Source organism: Pleurodeles waltl, chromosome 7 (genome assembly GCF_031143425.1).
Source record: "Pleurodeles waltl isolate 20211129_DDA chromosome 7, aPleWal1.hap1.20221129, whole genome shotgun sequence".
NCBI lineage: Eukaryota > Metazoa > Chordata > Amphibia > Caudata > Salamandridae > Pleurodeles > Pleurodeles waltl.
The window spans coordinates 210916044-210928589 of record NC_090446.1 but is presented as its reverse complement, the minus strand read 5'-3'; positions in this window follow the sequence as shown (position 1 = coordinate 210928589).

The window sequence follows — 12546 nt, the reverse complement described above, 5'->3', positions numbered from 1 at the left end:
TTACACTGATGACTCCTACCCAATGTCCCCTTAATTCATTATTTGCATCCAAGTCCATAAAATGTACTTGGAAACGCTATAATCAGAAACCGCTGCCACTTACCAATTGTTCCTATTTTTCTCAACCACGCGAGTACGCTGCTAAAGTCCAAAGCCAAGTCCATCTTCGACTTCCTCTAAATGCCCTCTCTCGTAAAATCATTGAAAGGGGACTGGACTCTCTACTTATTATGAACAAACTGCCTCCTAAGCGTTAATGCTAATATAATCTATTCAATCACCGACAGTAATATAAAAGTCCTAAGATTTATTTTTAGTGCTTACCTACAAGGGTAAATAATCTAGTTACATTTGAAGTCCCTGTACGAACCCGTCAAACCTCTGCCCGCACATTATCATAGAAAGAGGACAAACCCTCCTCTCTCATTATCCGCGAGTACTCAAACCCTGCTCCAGCGCCATCTTTATGTAACCCATTATCGGCAACAATCCAGATTACTCTAAATGTCAAAAACTGTAGTCCTACTACTGCCATTCAGCATCTTACTATATATATATATATATATATATATATGTGTTACATCTGTATATTACTGCCTTATGCTAATTTTCATATATATCAAAAATGACAATGTTTACTTATGATTGATATGCTATAAAATCTGCTCTGACTATAATCTCTGTTCCCTCATATTTAGAATGTTAGTAACACATGTATATGTTTACTCTGTTTCTGTTCAACTTGTGTGTTCATCATTTCAGTCATGAACAAAATTCATAAATCATGTCATCAGTGTTACAATTACAATCCATCCTCCTTGACATATTCTCCTTATATAAAGACAAATTTATCCTTTGCCCAAAAAATAATCCACTTCATGGTCAGAGTTAAGTCCACAGTCAACTGCTTTCAAGCGCATAATCTAAATGGATTCTTTTCTCCTAAGAGCTGGTTCTCTTTTACCTCCCCGAGGGTTCTCAGCAATATGTTCAATCCCTTAGCATGCCAAGTCCATTTACAAACTCCACATCCTCCACATTTAAAAAAAAACTGATTATGAATATCCAGCCAATTAGCATTTGTGCCCTTTGTCGGATAGTAGGACAGAGAAGGCTATTCAAGGACTGTACATCGGTATATAACTTTTTAATAAAGGATCATGGGTCAAAATCCCCCAATGTTTCCACATACTTCTCAGTAGCATGAGTGAATTCTCTGTGTAGTCCAATACTATCCTTATCTTATTTTTGTCTCCTCTCCTACCTCTCTCAGACTGTAACTCCAATGTTTGTTGTCTAGGTTTTCGAAGTACCTTCCGTTTGGTTTTAATTATGTTGCATGTTCGATACCCCCTGAATAGAAAACGTTGTTCCATATCTTTAATACACTCCTGAAAATCTGTATCTTTACTACAATTAAGTCTTGCTCCTATCATGTCCCCAAATGGTATTGCCTCAATCTGATATGTAGGGTGCGCACTAGTGGCATGCAAAACAGAATTACAAGATGTTGGTTTTCGAAATAATTTGCTCTCAATCTTATTATTTTCTACGTAAAGTTCCACATCCCAAAATTCTATGTGGACTGAGCTATGTTGATATGTAAATATGATATTGACATCATTGCTTTTCAAATATTCACAAAATCCCCTTAACTCATCTGAACTACCTGTCCAAATCATAAAGCAATCATCTAAGTAGCATCCTCAGTATAGGATGTGTGTTTGCCATTCTGCTGCTTCTAATCCCCAGACACACTTTTCCTCGAACCACCCCATATAGAGGTTTGCATACGAGGGGGAAAACCTAGATCCCATCGCCACTCCCTGTTTTTCTCTGTACCACTCATCATGAGTACGAAGAAATTATGCTTAAGAATTAAATCTATCATTTCCAATAGCATGTCCGTATGTTTCATTAAACTTGCAGATCTTGTATTCAGCATCTGTCTAATTGCCTGTGTACCAGACTCATATTTTATACTCCTATAAAATGCCACCACGTCTAGTGTAACTATCACCATATCAGATGATGTAAATCACTAAGTAGACTTAAGATACGTTTCGTATCTTTTATGTATGATGGAAGATTTGCCATTAGGGTTTGTAAGAATATGTCCACAAACTCTGATATTCTCTCAGTGGGACCTCCAATCCCTGACACTATCGGTCTCCTAGGGGGAACGGGGAGATTCTTGTGTATCTTGGTAAGGGTATCAAAACAAAGAAACCTTGGGCGATCCACTTGTCCAATAAACCTTTCTCGTACCACACGTTTGACAGTTTGTTAATCTTTCAGATTCAACATAGGATTACTTTTAATCTTTTCATAACAGTTAGCATCCCCCAATTGTGTCTAAATGTCTTTGTCATGATCACAACGATTCATCACAACAATATTGTCCCCTTTATCAGCCTGTCCGATTATTATATCCTCATCATTTTGTAGTGATTTCAAAGCTTGTTGTTCTCCATAACTTAAATTCTATCTATGTTCACTCCTTTTTCCCGTTGACATCTGCCTATCCAAATCTTCACACACCAATTCATAAAAGACTTCTATATTGCTGTCTGTAGCCAATTTTGGTGTCCAACTCAATTTTTTCTTCAGACCGCTAGTCACATGTAAATCTTGTATAACATTCAGATCATTTAATACCCTTGGTACAGTAGTTGGAATCTCTTCGTAATCAGTATTCGATAATAAAGCAACAGTATCATATACATCTTGGATCTACAATTCACTCTGTGTAGTTTGCTCCAATGACATCTCACTGCGCTCTCCTTGTATTAAGCGTCTCATAAATTTAAATAAATCATTCCTCGATTTACAAACATCTCCCATGCTTGTCGGGCAAAATCCCAGCCCCTTATTCAACAGTGTCCTCATCTCGGATGTTAGAGCCTTGTTTGATAAATTGACCACATTTATCTGCTGTTCTGAGACCTTCCCTACACCTTCCTGTCCCAAGACCTTGTTTTCATGACCACTCTCTGTTCTTGTGCCCCTACCTCTCTTCCCCCTTCGAGTTTTCCTCCTTGGTCCCTTTTCACGCTCTGTTCCCAATTGCCTTGTTTGATCCTCCAAATTTCTTGTAAAAAAAGTATTTTTATTGATAGTTGGGGTTTGTGAACTACCTTCTCCACCATCTACATCACTGTCACTAGTTGAAGGAATACTCCTAGATGTTGAGACTGAACCTACTGAAGTCGTAGATTGTGCTCCTGACACTGTTCCGTGAATCAGATGATCATACTTTCTTGAGAACGTAAATACCCTACCACTTAAGTGATCCTGTTCATCCCTTTTCAGTTTCCTCGCCTTTCTTTGTTTCACCTCTTCCTAAAATCTCGATATAATATCATTTAATATTAGATAATTCTTCTCTGTTTCTTGAGGTAGATTTAACTCCTTAATCTCCTTCTCTAATGTCTCAATGTGTACTTTAAGTTTTGATACCTTTCTATCTGCATTCTCAATGAGAATATCTATTAGCTTCATTGAATTTAGCTTAAGTTCTTTATCCCACCGTACCAACAAATCCATATCTAAGTCATCATTTGTGGGAAAAATGTGTGCCCTAAGGCCCCTCGGTATCCTATCTAACTTTCTATATTGTTTCAATGTTGCACCAACCCACCATTTAGATATTTAATTTCTCTTAAGTCTTTCTAATCTAATGAATTTATCCTGTAAACCTTCTTTAAATGCTCGGTTTCCACCCTTGATAGCCTGTTGTACTGTGTGACCATTATTTAAATTCCTAAACAACTCCTCTGGCAACTTGTCCCTGTCCAGTGTCTCACTCATCTTTATAAACAGTCTAATTGTAAATAGGAGCTGCCCCCCACAGAAAAGCAATAAACTGGACTTGGGTGGTTATAAATAGAGAACTGGCACTCACAATTTACTCAATTCGTATTCAACTCTGAAATTCCTGTCCTGCTTATCAGTCAGACGGTGCTCTTGCAGGGAACTCACCCTAAACCCTGTGTTATAACAATCAACTGATTGTTAGCCTAATAACAAAAAACAAAAGCACACGTCATTAAATCTTGTCCCAGTTGCATAGGTGATCTTCTTTATTTTCTTCTTATATTCCAATTTCAGCCAAGCCAACACGTGTTTCGTCTGGGTTGTAACCCAACGACTTCCTCAAGGAATTTTAATTACTATACTTTAATCCAACCACCGCTGTGCCTGTGGCCAGGCCCTGCAGCCAAGCCCTTAAAATCACCCAACCCTGTGCCTTTGGATGTGCGCAGCAGGGATTTGCCACAGGGCTTGTCTCTGTCAGTGGATCTGTGAATGGGTGTGTAAGTGGCTGAGTGGATCTACAAGTGGGTGTGTGAGTCAATGAGCGGTTCTGAGTTTGTGCATGAGTGTCTGAGTGGGTGTGTGAGTGAGTGCATGAGTCTCTGAGTGCATTTATGAGTAAATGAATTAGTGCATGAATGAGCTTGTAAATGTTTTTAAAAAAAATGTTTTTGCACATTTATGAACATTCAAGAATATTCTCAAATACTATCAAATATTCTGGAATACTCCCGAATATCATGCATGATGAAGAAAATTATTTTAAACCCATAATTTGACCCTCAAACATTAATATATGCCAACCTTATACTACTTTTCATTTTGTTTTTCAGGACTGGGGATCGTGTCCCGGGTCCTTAAAATGGTGGACGCAACTTTATGTCCAAGTTGTGGCCAGCCAATTACAGTGCTTCTATTCACGTGTGCATTCATTAATAGTTGCAAACATTCACAAACATTTGCAAATTATTTGCAACCCTAGATACACAAATTTGGATTTTCCTTAATTTCCCGTAAACTACTGAACGGATTTACACCTAATAAGAAAAACGCCTTCTGCAGTCCAATATCACCCTGAAACTTTCCATGCAAAACAAGAATCACCTGCACACTTTTTTGGGAAATTTTCATGAACATAAGTCAAACAGCGGCAAAGATACAGGCAAGTCAAAAAAACTTTTCTATGGAAACATGGTCCTAGCTGTAATTAACTCAACCACCCGTAGGTGATATATATAGATATATAAATATATATATATATATCCAAACATCAGTTCTCTTAATAATAAAGAAGAGAATTATGCGCACTTTCGGCTGAGAAGGTGAAATTAAAGGTTTAATAGCAACACACACTTTGATGGAATGTGTTGCCATTAAACCTTTGGGCGTAATTCTCTTCTGTATTATTGAATTTGCTCGTACAAAACCATAGAAATTCAGCAGTTATAGTTAGAGTTCTTTAAGTAACTAAAACTTGCACCCTAAGGTAATTATAACTTGCGCCTTCACCATGCACAGAAAATTACTCCACAAGTTATATCATTGATATTTTCTATGCCATCTCTCATATTCTCACTGCAACATTTGCCATAAAATTATTGATCAGACAACTGTGCACAGTTATAGTTAGCTTAGGGTGCAAGTTTTAGTTACTTGAAAGATCTCTAACTATAACTGCTGAATTTTTATGATTTTGTACGAGTAAATTCAGAACCTAACTATAAAGTCACTGTAACCTTTTGTTTTGTCAGTGAAAAAAACAAAAATATATATGCATATATATATATAATTACGAGAATGAGAAAGATTATCTTGCAAAGAAATTAACAAGTGGTGGGAAGTGTTATCACTGAAAAAATATGTTGAAGTAAACAGAATACCAAGAGGCGTAAGAATAGGAATTATATAGTACCGCACTCCTGGAGGCATAGGGTGAACATATTTTGTGCTCTTCAAGAGGTTTAGTATTGATTTTGATTAGGCATGCAGAAATAGCCTTAGACAAAATTCAAAGCCAAATAGGGACTCTGGAACAAGAGATAGAATGTCTGGCTTTATCAGAGGATGAACGTAAAATGAAAAGTGATCTCATTTCCAAAATTGAGAAACATGAAGAGATTTAAAGACACAAAAACAGTCCAAATTTCAAAGAGATAAATCAGATTATGAAGAGGGGTGAATATTTACATTCACCAGGAAATACCATGATGCAAGACAAAAGGAACAACTTGAGGCATCATGATCTGAAAAATCCAGCACGGAGTCCATATCAACTGACACATATTTAACAATCAAAAGACAAGCAAGTCAAAGGGAGAGGGAGAGAACGAGGCGGGCCACAAGAAGAACAAACATAAAAGAAGGGGGCAGAGAGGCAAAACAAAGAAACACCAGAGCACAGACGGCAGCACTGTTCAAGAACTGAATGTAATAAATTTGCCAAGGAGAGCAATGCCCCCTGCAGAGAAATCTTTATTGAAGAAGGGTTTAAGCTTTTGACCCGTCACTGATTCATTGTACAAACAAGAATTGATCTGTATAAATATATACGCAAAATCAAACTTGCAAAGATATTTAAAGAGGCAGACAAGAATGAAATCAAGGATTTCCCAAAACCCAAGATATGATCTAACAGTGCAGGACAAAGAAACACTCATGACTTTGGTGAATGTAAGTGAAATAGAAAGTGAGAACTTAATAACAGATGTTGAGACAATAACACCTTTGGGAGCAGGCCTCACAGGAAAGGCCTCACAGGAAAGAAACCAAAATCATTGTTCTAGCCTGCATTACCAGGTGGTAATGACATTCATCAGTTTGCTGAAATGGTAATTCATGAGTCATACAGTAAACATTGGTACAGACACAAGAGTAATTTATCATTGTGGAAGCAACAAGCCTTTTGTGATTTACAATTGGATACAACCATTGAGGTAAAACCTGCTGACAAGGGTGGAAAATATCATAATACTAAATAAATTGGTTTATGTAAAAGAAGCAATGCATCAACTCTCTGACATAACTTGCTATAAACAAGTCAAATCCAATCCAACAAAACAATTGAAAGAAAGAATTCACCAACGAATGATAGAGTGGGAAGAGCGCAGTTTGATTGACTTGGATGAAGCAAAATATTTAATAGTGGAACATCTGACTACTCCACTATATAGTTCTTGCCTAAAATCCACAAACACTCAACAAATCCCCCAGGAAGACCTTTAATATCAGCACATGAATCTTTGTTGGAACCTATGTCAAATTAAATTGATTTTTTTCTGACACAACTAACAAGCAATTTAAACTCCGACTACGTGACACAGGGGATTTACTACAACATCTAAAAGACACCCTTGGTAGAACTCTTACAAACTGATAACAATGGATGTGGTATCGTTATATACTAGCAATGACCATGATATAGGCATAAAAGTATGTGAATTCATCTTACATCAACAAAATGTTACATTTTTTCAACACAATGATATGCCAATAGAAACAATTAATCTATGTTTTACGAACATTTTTTTCTTTTCAAGCAGCAATTGTATTTACAAATAAAGAACACAGCCAAGGGATTTTCTTTTTCCCCAAATTTTGCCAAATCTAACAATGGGTTAGTTTGAACAGCGCATTGCACAGGCTGAAGAAAACGAGAAATGCTTGCGAAAAATAGTGAGTTGGCTCAGATTTATAGATGATTTATTTCTCATTTGGGATGAAATAGAACTAGAATTTAAGGAATAATTTGAAATATTGAAAAATAACAAAGCAAATTTGAGCTTTACACATGACATCAATGCCGCCAGCGTGACATTTTTGGATACCGAAATTTACATAAAAGAAGGCTTAGTACAAACAACACTGCATAGGAAAATTACAGCAACAAATTCAATATTACATGCTAACAGTTTCCACCCACCGAATACAAAATGGAACATTCCTGATGGGGAATTTCTTCAAATTAAAAAACATCTGTTCCGAAACTAGCGAATGCGAAAAACATCTCAAAGCCTCTGCAAAGAGATTTGTGGCCAGATAATATCCAAAGAAATGCATTGCCACTGCAAAGAAACGGATAAATCAAGGTCCCAAGAACCAAATGAATTTATAATAAAAGGAAAAGATCTGCAGAGGATTCAGATAATTCAATACGTTTTATTAATACGTACTCCAAAGATGCAATAGGGATTTGTGAGATTTTGAAGAAATAGTGGTTTATACTACAAATGGATTTGGTAATTTGTGGCATCATGGTTGAACAACCACAAATTACATTCAGGCGAGCCCCTAACCTAAGGGACAAATTGACTAGAATACATTTTAGCACTGGAAAGAAAAATTGGCTGCAATGATCAGGATTCTGGAAATGTGCAGCCTCAAATCCTGTAGGATTGGCAGAAACAAAAAAGAATATTCTATTGGAAATGGACATGTAAAACAAATCAGACAGCACATCACACGCAAAAGTCGGTTCACAGTCTATCTCATTTAATGTCCTTGTGGTTTAAAATACTTAGGGAGCATGGTATGTGACACAAAGAAACGGATTTTAAAACACATTTGTGCTCCCACAAATTTGGACAGCAGTTATTCAACCTCTAGGCACATGGAGCAGGCACACAATAACCAATGGCAATTATTATTGAAATAATATGAAATAATATGCAATAGATCAAGTGCCCAAAAATGAACGTGGTGGAGACAGAGAGAAAAAGCTGCACCAACTAGAATCAAGATATGTAATGGAGATCAGCTTTTTGGCCCCTTTAGGTTTGAATCGAGATGAGGAATTATTTGAGAAAATGCTTGATTTCATACGAATTGAACATAAGTCCAGATGGACAATATAAATGGATTTCTATCTTCTCAGCATTGCATGTGTGGAAAGTAATGGTTTTTATTCAAGTATACCAAAATAGGTTTTGAGCTTCCCCTTGTAAACTTTTTAGTGTTCACACATAAAACTTTCTTTGGAAGGAAACAATTTTGGAAGGCAGACACAATAATTAAAACTTGGTTCAGTCTATATGAAAACACACCATATATTGTTAAAATTCAGAAAAGTGGGAACAAGTTATAATTAGTAATAATTCATGAGAAAAGAAGGCGATACAAGATATAAATCCGATACACTATGGAACAAACAGATATAAGGGAGATTGAATACTGAATTATATACAATAATCAGGTATATCATACCAGAGTAGAAATGGGAGGAAATCTAGCCATTCATGTATTAAGTAATTAAATGGATATCAAGTTCTGTGAAAGGTCAATAAGAATAGCAGTCTCCACAATTAAGAAAAAGAAAGGGATACCAATACCTGAAAATTGTAATTCTATATACAAAATTAAAATTTAGATGTATTCACAAATAATCGTTAAGCAATTGAGGGGGCCTTCACCCAAAGAAAGAGATGTAAAGGAGACAGTGAGCAAATAGCTCCCAATAGCAAACCTAGTGATAAGAATAAAGACTACATAGCCCACAATCTCCAATTGGAAATGGTGTGAGAAAAACCAGAAAGAAACGTTACAAAAGTGAACAAATAAGAGTCCTGCATTATCGTGTAATATACACGAGAGATTGTAAGAGTGATAATTGGTTTTCTTCTTCTTATGTAATCACAGTATGGGTATTCAATTAAGCACGGTAAATATTTTTTGTATATAAACACTGAAGAGGGGCTAACAGGAAATGCTTGTGAACAAGGTCTTGGTGACAGAAAAGCATTGGGCATTTCCAATGTACTGAGTAACGGAGCTCTGCAATAAAGCAAGAGAGTGTTCAACAACTTTGGAGTGTGGGTATTTTCTGGTAAAGACGGGAAAATGAAGACATAATAACGGCTCGCCCAGCCATAAACCAGCACCATCTGAGAACATAAGTGTACTGAAGTACGCCACCAAAGGGCAACCACAGCAATATATATATATATATATATATATATATATATATATATATATATATAAAATCCGCTCCAGCTTGCTCCGTCTGGCAGACCTTGTTGTGATCGCGAACCCCATGCATAAATCAATGTTCCTCTTATCCAAAGACTTACGTCCTTAAATCAAGAAAAGCCACCTCGGTCACAATCGTCTTGGGGTATAATAAATCTGTTTTATTTACTCTGGCACAAAATATGCATCCACCTGATGCGTTTCGGAAGACATTGTTCTCTTGTTCACGGGTATCCGTGAACAAGGGAACAATGTTTTCCGAAACGCGTCGGATGGATGTACATTTTGTTAATTGGTGCAAATCTGTTCAGTAGTTTTTGAGTTATTAAAGAAGAAAAATGTATAGATATCTAGGGACGCGGATCCTCGGTAAATCCACCTGCGAGGGATGTGAAGACAAAGGCAAAGACCTAATTGGCTGGCTGCAACCTAAGGTAAAAGTTGCCCCGGGGGAGGGGGATAGAAACAAAGTGAAAAATAACATTGAGCCCTTGGAAGTGGGCTTCCTATGCTGATCCAGCAGAATCTATACATCTCCGTCACTGTACTAATCGGACATCGACGCATCACTACTGCCACTGAGGACACAGACATCATAATGCCACTCATCGCCTTCGCATCGCCGGCTTGACAACGATGCATCAGCTTCCTCACAAAGGGTTCGACACTGCACCACTGGTCGAGGATCAACGACTGCAATTCTCACTGAGATCACATCGCTGACTGCATGGATCGGATCCGACACATCACAGTTGCATCACCTCCTCTGCTCCTTGCATCAGATCTTTGACGTCAACGCAGCCCTCCACAGAAGGTACTGTTTCAGTCCGCCTGTGCTGCATTGCGATCGGTCTGATCTTTGGAATTGCCCCGGTCTATTATGACCAGATAGCCTCGGTCAGCACTTTAATCTTTTAAGCACTACAATTTCAGATATTCTGTAAAAATGTATATCTCGATTTCTACTTGTTGGATTTTTGTCATTTTGGTCTTCTTTTGATTGTTAAATTAAGATCTACTTTTCTATCTCGGTTTGAATTATTTTGTGGTGTTTTCACTGTTTACTGTTTAAGTGTTCCACAAATACTTTAATTTATTGCTTCTTAAGGTAAGCCTGCCTACTATGTGCCACGCAACCAGAGGGTGGGCACAGTTTAATTTATTGTGTGTAACTGACTTGCCCTGACTAGGATTATGGTCCCTACTTGGACAGAGTGCATACTCCTGCCAATAGAGAGACCCAATTTCTAACACCAGTGGTCAGTGGTGAGGATAGGATTTGTGTTTGTGCAGTACCTTACAGTAATTAGGTGTACATCACAATCCAAATATGAGACCAATTTGAATCAATTGTCTCTGATTCTCATTGGCATTTTTTCCTTACTGTCTCTGATTAACATTTCTAATTTTTCTATTTTCCTTGATTGGTATTTTTGTTTTTCATTAAATCATGTCTCTGACTGTCCTACATCTCCACCCGCACCTGCAACAATGGACTGTGAACTGGTCCGGCTGGAGTGTTACATTGTGGTTCAGCTCAAGGATTTCTACAAGGGTTTGGGTTGTCTAAAAAGACTTCACCAGGAGAGTGGAGCTGCAAAAGGCACAGAGGGCCTGGTCAATAGCCTGGGATGCACCAGAGACCCGAGAGGAGGAGAAGGACATAATGGAGGATGATGTGGAGCTGGATCAGGATTCCCTGGAACTGTCTGTGGGGCAGGGAGCCAATGGAGTGGAGTTTTCCCACAGCACAGAAAGCAGCATCTCATCTAGAAGCCTGTCCCCAGTGGAGCTAGAGGACAGAGGGGAGGAGGGGAAATTAAAATTGGAGCTGACTAAGCTCAAATTTGAGAAAGAGAAGAAAGAGAGCCTTGGAGGATTAAGGTTTGTCCATGGAGTTGAGGAAAATTATATTGGCTCAGGAGCTGAACCTGAAAGAGCTGGACCTCAAGGCCGGGAGGGCAAAGTCCAGCCAAGATGGCTGTAGCATTTCCTCAGTGTCCTCTGACAGGAGGGTCCACATACCCAACAGTCTGATGTCTGACTTTGTGGCTGCTGATGACATACACAGATGGTTTCAGACCTATGAGATTGCTTTAAGGAAGCACAGGATCCCTGAGGAGGATTGGAGAGCCAGTCTGTGTAGATACATTCCTAGTGAGGGGAGAGACACTCTACTTGCTATAGAAGGGAGAGAGAGGATGAGGTATCCTCCCATGAAGCAGACCCTAATCAGGAAGTTTGGACTGATCCCAGAAAAGTACAATCAAATGTTCAGGAACATTCAGAAGCTATCCCAACAGACCTAGGTGGATTGTGTGGAATATCTTTTGCAAGGCGCTGGATGGTTGGATGAAGGGTAGTGAGGTAAAGGATCACCAGGGGCTGTATAACTTGACTGCAAAAGAGGACATGTTCAATCTTTAATTTTCCAGATCTGTGCTAACAGCTTGTCGACAGTAAGCTCTCTGACCCCAGTGAGTTTGCTAAGGAAGGCAGACACTGGGGCAGCACCCAGGTCCACAAGAAGGTATCTGTGTGGTATCACAAGGGTGGCCAAGATCCTCACCAACAGAAGGAGGGTGGGACAAAAATAAAAACAAGGAGTTCTCTAAAGGGCCACAAACTAGTTCTGCGGGTCAGGGCTCCCATCCCCTGCTGAAAAAGGAAAAAAACTAGTTCCCTGACAATATGTCTTCAGGGAAGGCATCACCTAAGGGCTATGAGTGTTAACAGGAAGGACACTACAAATGGGATGCCAAGTGTCCT